The sequence below is a fragment of the Beta vulgaris genome, chromosome 6 (assembly GCF_026745355.1).
Source record: "Beta vulgaris subsp. vulgaris cultivar EL10 chromosome 6, EL10.2, whole genome shotgun sequence".
In the NCBI taxonomy this organism is placed as follows: domain Eukaryota; kingdom Viridiplantae; phylum Streptophyta; class Magnoliopsida; order Caryophyllales; family Amaranthaceae; genus Beta; species Beta vulgaris.
In genome coordinates this window covers 13529924-13542134 of record NC_079207.1, presented here as the reverse complement: position 1 = coordinate 13542134, position 12211 = coordinate 13529924, and positions in this window count along the sequence as shown.

Below are 12211 nucleotides of genomic sequence, written 5' to 3'. Positions count from 1 at the left end.
TAGATAGAATTTCTTTTTGATGATAACGTTGTCTCTACTCTTTAGAACTGTCTAATAAACTATATATGTTTTACAAGTTTAGGGTTACAAGTAAAAATAGGTTCAAACTTGAGCCTTAAACATACTTTTCAAATCTCACTAAGGAAAAATATTTGTAAATTCATTTTTTTTGTATTTAAGAACAAGTCATGGTTTATGACACAACAAGAATCCGCGTATTTTGCGTCTGTGTTTAGCGTCCGTCTGAAAAACAGACGGTAAACGTCGAATTACCGTACGATTAAGTATCCGAAGCTATGTACCGTCCGATGTAGCGTCCGTTTCGAAAACAGACGGAACTTAGCGTCTGCATTTGGACTTTAGCGTCCGCTTTTAGGCCAGACGCAACTTAGCGTCCGTCAGACGGACGCTAATCCTCACCTGGCGGACGCTAATTTGGCGGATATACCAACCACCCTTCGACCATTCCCAGCACTTCGACCACACACACCTTCACGAAATCGAAACTATGAAACCTAACTCCCTCTCTCCTTGTCGCCGGCGAATCACTCCCTCCCTCCTTGTCGCCGGACACTCCCACCGGACTCGCGCTGCTGCCGGAGACGCGACGCCGCCGTACTCGCCGCTGCATTCTCTCTCTTCACACCAACAAAAGGCCGCGGTTTCTCTCTCTTCTACGGTTGAAGCGCCGCACCGCCGCCCCGCCTCCCCGCCGCCGCCGCCTTTTCTTCCTTATCTACAGTAGTTTGAGGTATGAATTTATACTTTAGTTGATTTATGGCTTGAATTTCTTGTTGTTAATTGGAGCTTTTGGTATTTTTTAATGTATAGTTGTTGTTCATAGTTGTTGTTGATAGTTGTTGTTGTGTGTGATGATTGTTGTTGTTTTTAATTGTATTGTTGTTGTTGTTTAGTGAATTTGTTGTTTTTAATTGTATTGTTGTTGTTGTTTAGTGAATTTGTTGTTATTGTTTTTAATTGTATTGTTGTTATATACACTACTACAAAAAAGGGCAAACATAACTGTTAAATAAGGCTTTACATAACAGTTTTGAGGTGTTATCCAAGTCAATGTAATGTAAAGTAAACATAACACCTGACGAAAGTGTTATGTTTGCCAGAGAAAACATAACAGTCATTTATAATACACGTTATGCCACTAGATAGCACATTTTGTAAATAAGTGTTATCTTTGCAATTTATATGACAAATTAAAAGAAGGAAAATTTAACACTTATCTTAGATAACTGTTATGTTTTCCTATAATATATATAACATATATTACCTATAACTGTTATCTATGATATTTTTCAAAAAAAAAAAAAAAATCAAATTATCATTTCACGCATATATTGGCAATAGGCGTTGCAGCACGTAGCACAATAATATCGTACAATACAATTCCTTTTTTTTACACGACAGTACAATACCTGTATCTGTTGTATGATTAATACTCAACCCATAAAATCTTACAACCAATAAATTGAATATATATTCCAAACTTCCAAGATTCTTTATATCACAAAATAATTCAACTAATATTCATAATTCTATACTTCTAAAAAAAACTACTATATATACATATCAATATTGATCTAAATCGTACACAAGATTAAATCTAGCCTATAGCCACATCCACATGATATCAATATCCAAATCCAAAAATATAACTTATGTCCAAAAATGGATTAAGGTAAAAAAAAATATTAGGTGGAAAGTTGGAACTCATTCATCATTTGTGCTTCGTGTTGATCTCCGACGTATGTACTCCACAACTCCTTGAGTTAATCAATTTTCTCCTGAGAATAGGTTGGAGCTATGCCTTGATACTACAATAAAGGTAACTACAAAATAAGTATTCATATATAAAAACTTGAAAAGTAATTAAACTTTATAATTAATCATGCACAAATTAAAAGGAAACAAATGCAAGTATGTAGTATATAGCATTTGTTGGTACATTATAATGATGATACATTTGGACTTAGGCCTTTGAAGCGAAAAAAGAATTTTGGGTATCTGCATTTCTGACATGACCAGAATGACAAACTTTTGCTTTCACAGTGATAAACAAACTTATCTATTGGGCCAGTCAAGTGCTACATTTCCTTTGCCTTGACCATTGAGGACCTTGCCTGAACAGAATGACTATCCCAATTTTTTGAACTGGCCCGGCGTTGTTGATCATAGCAATAGAACAGGATATCTAAGCAGCTATGAAAATTCTCTAGTATTAAACAAGGTATAAACATATTTCTTACTTTTTATTGTACCTCTATTTACATTGCTATATATGTATTCTTTCACCTCCTAGGTAAGATAAAGCTACCAGCTTGTTAGATTTGTGCTTTGATATGCCAGTCCTCCAAAAATCTCATACCATCGTTACTCATACATATAAGTGCTGGCAGGAACATATCTCTTGCTTTTAAAAAATCTTTACAGTCGGAATGTGTCTTCTGGATGCAAGAGTGGATAATAGTAATATGTAATTACATTCTCTAGAGTGACACAAACTATATTTTTCGCTTACATTTGATGCCATCACATTGTTGCGCTCAGAACTTCACGAATCTTACTCTAAAGTTCTAACTCAGTTACTAGGAAGTAGACGAATTATTATAATGGATGACTGGTATATCTCATATTAATCTGGAAGAAGTGAATGACCACCTGTTGGTGTTGAACTACATTTGAAGAGGGAAAATTTATGGTGTGTCTGGAGGTCTATCGACTAGTCAAAGAAAGATAATCTGGTATCCATATTTCCAATGGTTTGAAGCCCAATATCGGTAGCTTTAAATTAGCGACTCCACACTTACCCAAGAAAGAATACAGACCACTTTACATGGATGATATTGGGAGAGGTAGTTTTCAAACCAATGAAATGAGAAGCTTTTCTCCTCTAGCATCATCATTTCGAGGAATTTTTGATTTTTTAAAGATATAGATATAGGTACACTTACCATATAAAGGCACAAAATGGGTTAGGAAGCCACCAGCAGCAATCACCCATCGAGCATGAAGGCGAAGAACAAGCAGCCTCGCATTATCAGGTGTGTCAAAATTAGCCCCATTTGCGTTTTTTACAGGAGCAAATTCTTCTTCTAGTAAAACCTGCGAATATAAATAAATGAATATCACATTCGCATTCATAGCCACAGGCCTATTTTAAATAAGGAAGCTGATGAAAACAGATCACCTCAAAGAGTGCAGTAGAAGGAGAATATGCGAAGGCATCAATTATAAACTGTTCTAGTTTCTACCAAACTCCATGCATGTTGGGGCATTGAAACAAGGCACTAAAATTACATTATAATTTCGGGTTCATTGCACAAGGGACAGAAATCCTCGTCAGTTATATGCCTAGGACCTAGCTTCTATAATACTTCAAATTGCTGCAACACCTCACCAGACGATCCGAATTTGAAAGGAAACAAATATGATAGTGGTTTGAATAGGTAGGAAAAGCAATCAGAACAATTAACCAACAATACCCAGATTTAAAAAACACGCAACAAATCAGACATCAATCCGACTAGTCTCTTTATTGGAAAGTTGTTGTGCATGTTCCTTTTTTTTCTTTTTCTTGTTATGGGAATGCCTGTTCTTTTTTATGTTGATGTAAACTGTAAGATGACTAAAAACTAACACCTGCGATTGATAGAAAGGAATGGGAAATGCTTTGGACACATTTTGTGGTCTATCCTACGGAGCAAAGCAGTACCACATGCTAGGCATACACAAGCAACGAGTAATGGTAGTTCTCATCTGCATCAGCATTCCCCTTGCCTTTATATGGGAAAATACAGGTCAAATTCTTGCATTTTTAGGACAAGATCCTGAAATCTCAGCTGAAGCAGGAATCTATGCTCATTACATGATTCCTAGCATATTTGCATATGGTCTCCTTCAATCTCACATTGGATTTCTTCAAGCTCAAAACAATGTTGTTCCCGTGATGCTTACTACTTGATTTACAACTCTGCTGCATATACTTGTTTGTTGGTTAATGGTGTTTAAGTCTGGTTTCTTAGACTTGATGTACCTTCTGCACTTATGTTGTGGTAAGTGGTAACTCTTCTTTGTTAGCTCAATGACAGATGCTACAAAAATCAAATAAAACTACAACAATCAACAAAAAAAAGTTCAAAAGGTTCACCTACTGAATTGTGTTTTGTACACCCGCTTCCTGGAGAGCTGGTTCGAGGTGCCCAAAGACTGCCGTCAATAATGAGACGGGTTGAAAGCATGTTACTTGCGATTGAACTTAAGAATATAATCAACCATCATGTCCCTGCTTCTAAGGTCATCCCTTTCTCAGGCTTCTTTCACTCATTTCCTTTTTACTGGTACGATTCACTCAAAATTGATTATTATGTGTATCCATTTAACCAGTTTGCGAATTCACAGATTCTGGAAGCTTTGACTGCAACCATTTTGCTATGAAAAAGCCGAGCTCCTGGGAGATGCTTATTTGAAATGGGTTGTGAGTAGATTTCTTTTTCTCAAATATCCCCAAAAACACGAGGGTCAGCTCACACGAATGAGACAAAAAATGGTAAGCAATATGGTCTTATACCACCATGCACTGGAAAAGGGGCTTCAGTCATATATCCAGGCGGACCGGTTTGCACCTTCCAGATGGGCTGCCCCTGGTGTTCTTCTAGTTTTTGATGAGGACGTCAAAGAAGAGGAATCATCTTTATTTGATCTTGGACCACAAATGAATCAATTCTCACAAATAAACACACAACAATCAAATGTGGTACCGAAATCCAAATAATCACCTAATTACAACAACACTTATTACGGATCATTAACAATTTTTGCTCAGCTTTTCTAACAACATTGAACACAAGAGGTTTTCCTTCCTATCATCTATAATAATCAGAACTTCAAATAAATTTCCGAAAAATCATACAAAAATACAATTAAAATAAATTAATGAAACTGTAAAAGAAACGCACTTGTGTTCGATAAGCACCAACTCCTAAATTCAACTGTACATGACTAGGATCCTTGTTATAAGCAATAGTGACCTAATGTTTCAGAACAATTCATCATAATTAATCATCTCATATTAAAATAAATTTGATCAATCATATTAACAAACAAATCAAACGAAAAAAAAAACAAATTCAGATGATCAGCAAGCGAAATCGATAATAGAATAATAAATAGAGTATAGAAATTAAATTACTCCTATAATGGGGTCTTCGGGAGCTTGAACGACATTAGCGAAAATGGAATCCATGGGCTTATGTAGCAACCTTGACAAGAACCAAAGGTAGCAACCGTGAGGGGGAACCGGAAGTTGCACCCGTGAGAGGAACCTGGGTGGAAACTAAAAGGGGAAGTAAAACTGCAATACTCGTTGATATTGATATTGGAAGAAAAAGGGTTTACACATTGATTGAGAACTTGAAAACGGCAGGTATTGCGAATAATTTAAATATACGTAGTAAGTGCTCCTAATTTCTAGCCATGACAGTTTTTTTTTCAATTTAATTATTTTGATAAATTTATTATTATTAATAATAAAACAAAGATAACATTTTTTATTATTCTTAAAAAAAAAATTAAAGCATCACATAATAATTTCATAGCAAAGATAACACACATCAAGGTAAGTGTTAAGTGATATATTATCAATACAACCTAAGATAACAGTTACACGGTTAAAACGTTAAATTTAGACTTTACATAACATTTGCTTAAATAAGAGTTAATTTAGGAGTGTTATGTTTGCCCTTTTTTGTAGTAGTTACGTTGTTGTTGTTTAGTGAATTTGTTGTTGTTAAGTGAATTTGTTGTTGATAATTGAACATGTTAAGTGTTGTTGTTGTTGATAATTAAATACATATCTTACGTACTCTTATTAACAAGTAGTGAATATAGTGAATTGATATTTTCTAGTTGTATGTAGAGTTTTAAATTATGAAAAGGAAGGAACGTAGCTGGATGTATAACAGAATTGATGGGCGTGCCCTTAGAACTGTGTATGTGAAAGGAGTTGATAAGTTCATTGAGTTTTGTTTACAACATCCTCATTTAAATGACGGTGATAAGATAAAATGTCCATGCATGAGGTGTAATAACTTGCGTTATTTGGATGTGGACACGGTCAAAGTACATTTGTACAGTAAGGGTTTTAAACCGAATTACTTTGACTGGTTATGTCATGGTGAACGTGCTATGGGGTCCTCCTCATCTTGTGCTCAGTCAAATCCGTATATGGATATGGTTGTGGATGCTTTACGGAATACTGAAGATCATGCTATGCTTGCCGGTTCAAACTCAGTTGAAGAAGAACCGAATGGTGAAGCAAAGAAGTTTTTCGACCTTCTCAAGGCGGCCGAGAATCCCTTGTATGAAGGGAGCAAGATGTCCGTGCTGGAGATGGCTTCTAGAATCATAAGTTTGAAGTGTGAGTATAACCTACCACACAGGTGTGTTGATGGGTTTCTTAGTTTACTGAATGAGGTGATACCCCAAAACAAAACATGGGAAAAACTTTCTATGAGACAAAGAAAGTTCTGAAGGGTTTGGAGCTTGCTCATGAGAGGATACATGCATGTCCTAAAGGTTGTATGTTGTTTTGGAAGGGCGATGCTCACTTAGATAAATGTAGTGTATGCGGTAGTGATCGGTACAAGAAAACTTCTAAGGGCAAGCTTATTCCGACAAAAGTGTTAATCTACTTTCCAATCACACCGAGGTTGCAGAGGTTGTTTGCAACTAAGAACATCTCTCAGGAAATGACATGGCATGCCGACAATCCTCGAATGCAAGGTACCTTAGCACATCCAAGTGACAGTGAAGCATGGAAACACTTTGATAGAACCTTTCCCGATTTCGCTGCTGAGGCTCGAAATGTTAGACTCGGGCTGTGCACCGACGGATTTTCTCCATATGGTAAGTTCGGAGGGCAATATTCATGCTGGCCAGTTATCCTCACACCATACAATTTGCCTCCATCCATGTGCATGAAGAAACCATTCATGTTTCTTTCTTTGCTCGTTCGGGCCTAAAAATCCCAAAGCAAACTTGGATGTGTTTATGCAACCTCTAGTTGAAGAATTGAAGCAGTTGTGGCATATTGGGGCATGACCTATGATGTTTCAAGGAAGCAAAATTTCAACCTTCGAGCAGCGCTGCTTTGGACAATTAGTGACTTTCCTGCGTATGGTATGTTGTCCGGATGGTCTACTGCTGGAAAGAAGGCATGCCCTTATTGCATGGATAAATAAGGCATTCTGGCTTGAACATGGGGGTAAAGTGACATGGTTCGATTGTCATCGACAATTTCTTCATTCTGACCACCCATTTCGAAAGAATAAACTGCTTTTTGTAAGAATAGGTTGAGAATGGCGTAGCTCCTCACATAATGCTGGAGAGGAACTGTGGCAGTGCGTGAAGACTTACCTAAAGCAACTGATGGTCCCGGCGCTGAACCGATTGAAGAAGGATAAAAAAGGTTGGTTGAAACAAATATTCTGTGGGAGCTTCCATATTGGAAAGATTTATTATCCGTCACAACTTAGATGTCATGCATGTTGAGAAGAATTTTTTCGACCAACTCATTAACACTGTGATGGATGTGAAGGGTCAAACTTCAGACACCCTTAGTGCAAGAAAGGACATGGCACGTGTTTGCAAACGTCGGGAACTGGAGCTTGTTGATGATGGTGTGGGGAATTTGAACCTAAAGCACCTTACACACTCGACAAGCTCAGAAAAAGGTATTTGTGAGTGGGTACGTGACTTGAAGTTTCCAGATGGCTTTGCATCGAACTTGAGTAGATGCGTGGATCTTAGTTCTAGTAAATTGCAAGGATTGAAGAGTCATGACTGTCATGTATTCATGGAGAGGTTGTTGTCGGTTGGTCTAAAAGAATTGCTTCCTTTGCATGTTTGGAAGGCGATAACCGAAATAAGTCAATTCTTTCGAGACTTGTGTGCGTCCACAATAAAAGTCAGTGAGATGAAGCGCTTGAGAACAACATCGCTGAGATCTTATGCAAGTTGGAAAAAATCTTTCCTCCATCATTTTTTAATTCAATGGAGCACTTGCCGGTTCACTTGCCTTAAGAAGCAAAAGTTGGTGGCCTCGTCCAGTATAGGTGGATGTACCCTTTCGAAAGGTAACTGGATTTGTTTTAAGTGTCATATAATACTGAGTTCATACATAAAGTGCTAATCCTCACCATACTGACAGGTTGCTTAACCACTTAAAACGTAAAGTGGGAAACAAAGCACGTGTTGAAGGTTCAATATGCAATGCCTACCTAACTGAGGAGACAACGAACTTCTGCTCCAACTACTTTCAGCCCGGGGTTGACACAAAATCAAGGGACTTAGGAAGAAATGTCAATCCTGATGTTGCTAGCACACATGGTCTTGGTGTCCCCGAGTTGTTCAGGGAAGATTGCGGTCGACCGGGAACAGATGGACGTTTGCGATGGTTGCAAGACAAGGAGTACGATCGAGCACATCTTTACGTACTTGCAAACAGTGGCATCTTAAGTGATTATGAAACCCAAAAAAGGCTCGAAATGGCTTAGTTTTTCTCATTTCCATTGGCTAAGTGTGTTAAACTTGCTTAGAATCATACAACCATGTAGTAGAAAGTTTAAATGAGTATTTTAGGACTTGCATGAGCCATTAGAACTTGAGTAGGCATAGAGTAGGATTATAGGAACATGAAACCCAAAAAAGGGCTCGAAATGGCTTAGTTTCTATCATTTTCATTGGCTAAGTGTATTTGCTTAGAATCATACAACCAAGTAGTAGAAAGTTTAAATGAGTATTTAGGACTTGCATGAGCCATTAGAACTTGAAATAGGCATAGAGGTAGGATTATAGGAACATGAAACCCAAAAAAGGGCTCGAAATGGCTTAGTTTCTTCATTTTCATTGGCTAAGTGTATTAAACTTGCTTAGAATCATACAACCAAGTAGTAGAAAGTTTAAATGAGTATTTAGGACTTGCATGAGCCATTAGAACTTGAAATAGGCATAGAGGTAGGATTATAGGAACATGAAACCCAAAAAAGGCTCGAAATGGCTTAGTTTTTCTCATTTTCATTGGCTAAGTGTCTTAAACTTGCTTAGAATCATACAAGTAGTAGAAAGTTTAAATGAGTATTTTAGGACTTGCATGAGCCATTAGAACTTGAAATAGGCATAGAGGTAGGATTATAGGAACATGAAACCCAAAAAAGGGCTCGAAATGGCTTAGTTTTCTCATTTTATTGGCTAAGTGTCTTAAACTTGCTTAGAATCATACAACCAAGTAGTAGAAAGTTTAAATGAGTATTTTAGGACTTGCATAAGCCATTAGAACTTGAAATAGGCATAGAGGTAGGATTATAGGAACATGAAACCCAAAAAAGGGCTCGAAATGGCTTAGTTTCTATCATTTTCATTGGCTAAGTGTATTAAACTTGCTTAGAATCATACAACCAAGTAGTAGAAAGTTTAAATGAGTATTCTAGGACTTGCATGAGCCATTAGAACTTGAAATACGGTAGAGGTTATAGGAACATGAAACCCAAAAAAGGGCTCGAAATGGCTTAGTTTTCTCATTTTATTGGCTAAGTGTCTTAAACTTGCTTAATCCATTCTTGCAGGAAAGTTATGACAAAACTCTTGCTCAATGTGAAGAAAGAGGTGAAACCAAGGCCCCGAACCAGATTTTTCTTTGAGACTGTTGGTGGCAGAAAGAAAGGGTGGGTTCCTGGTTTGGGGACGAGTGCAGACCTCTATTTTGAGAGGTCTTCGAGGGGAGGAGGTAGTTCGTCCTCCAGTTGCATCTTCCATGTTTTCTCAGTTGTCTGCGAAGTTCGAGGAAGAGAGAGCCGAGATGCAAAGAGAACGTGAGCGGATGCAGAAGGTGATAGAAGAGGAACGCATCGCCAGGCAAAAGGAGAGAGAGGAGGATCGCAGGGTGTATGATGAGTACCTGGAGCAGATGAGGGCGACTATGGAGACATACAGCCAGATGATGAGCCAGTGTGGTGGTTCATTCCCTCTCCCGGGCCTCGAGACCCCCCCACCGGCGGTGGTGATGCGTGTGCGACTTAGGATCCTACATATAATTTAGTTAAAATCGTTAACTTATGTTTATGTATGTATGAATTTATATTAGTGTATTTATGAATTTATATTTAATGCAAACAGGTCATTAGTGCAGAATTCGGATTAGCGGACAGCTTGAGTATATATTTTGTTGGAAAACGATACAAGTTAAAAACTATTCAAATACAATTAGCTTTGTGTTAAAAAAAAAAAGGAAATTTACGTCCGCCTATGAAGTTAACGTCCGCTAAAAGACATTCGAACCATGCAAGAGGTCGAGCAATTAGCGACTGGTTTCTAAAGGTAGCGTCCGCTGAAACAGACGCCAAGTAGCGTCCGATTTTGTGGCGGACACTAATTAACGTCCGGCTAACCTGGCGCTAATTAGCGTCCGCCCCTAAATCGGACGCTACTTGGCGTCTGTTGCAGGAGCAGACGTTACTTTCAAAAAATCGGACGCTAAACTTTTGCGTCCGTCTTGCGGACGCTAAACTTTTGCGTCCGTCTTGCGGACGCTAAACACCGAATTAGCGACCAGGGTTTTTGCATTAGCCGTTTTGCGTCCGTTAATTTTGTTAGGGACCGTCTCCGTGTTTTTACCGTCCGATTTTGCCGGACGATAAAGCCTTACATTGTTGTTGTGTGATAACATCTACACAAATATATTAGAAGACGTTTCTATCAAAAGAACGGTGCCACGTGGCTCTTTTCTCAAACTTCTAACTCACATCTATATAATCTCATTTAAAAATATTAACAATGTGTAGTTATAATTACTAGGATTCACATGCATGACCTTTGAAATAAAATGTGAGAGTTTAACTGTACTACTAATCCACAATAATTTCAATGTTTAATGTTTCAAAGTAAAACTTAATAGACTCTTATAATTATATGTAATTATAAAGACATAGACAAGTTTTTTGATCTCTAACACTTTTATTAGTAAGTAATAACATTCTCTTACCCTAATTTCATTGAAATTGCTATTTTACCCCCAATCCTTAGAAGTTTTTGTAACAACTTATAATGTCATAATGTTCATTTTCCAATTTCGTACTAGACATAATATTACGAAAGTTAATAAAATCAATTACAAAATTTATAAAATAATAATATATTGAGAAATTCTCAGTGGTGGCCTTCAACTTTAGATTTTAATCATTAAAACTTTGATTATTAGAAATAGCCTTGAGGTTTGGCTATACATGAAAAGTCACATTAACAAGGATTTTTCGTTGAAAACAATTGTTGAAAGAGTTGTTTTTAATTAAGTATGGTTCCATAAGGTAGGATGATCCGAGTTTCCTTTGTAGAATCTATTTTGCATTCGTGTCTTAATAAAAAAAAGTTATTTCACTCGATTTTAGAAAAAACTAGTTATTAGGCCCGTGCTATGCCCCGGGTAATAAAAAAATTTATTTATTAATATAATACTTTATAATAATAACACTAAATACAACTTAGCCTAGTGGTTAGAACTTTAGTATATGTACTTGAGGTCTTGGGATCAAATCCTATACTAAGCAATTTCTTAATTTTTTTTATTGTACATAGATTATACGAACTAAAACTCCCTAGGGAGCGCGCCACATGGCATAATACCTTGTTTTCGCACGCCTTTTAATATATTTGTATAGATATGAATAAAAGAAAGTTTGTCCTGGACAATTTATGTTATTTTAGATACTAGAGACCTTAATTACGAGGAAAACAATCTTCTTAATAATTATGGCAGAAAATAATTGTTAATGCGATATTTTCAAGTATAGCCAAAACTTCAAGGTTAATTATGATAATAATCAAACTTTTTTTGGCTACCAATAATTAAAAGCCAAAATGAAAGCTACCGCTAAACATTTCCCTAATATATTTCTAACTGTAACTGACTCAAAATATTGCCGGACTAAATTACTACTAGTGGCATTACAAAGTCATGACCTCTTAAGTATATATTTTTTTTTGAGCATCGTGACCTCTTAAATAAATTCTAAACAACAGGCTAAATATTAGCCTAGTCATACTCATAGTCATAGTGTACTGTCACTACAGTGGTAGTCATTTATAAATTATAAGGTTTTCCCGTGCTCAGTTTCGAAAAAAGCTCTTGTGTGACACTGCGACAATT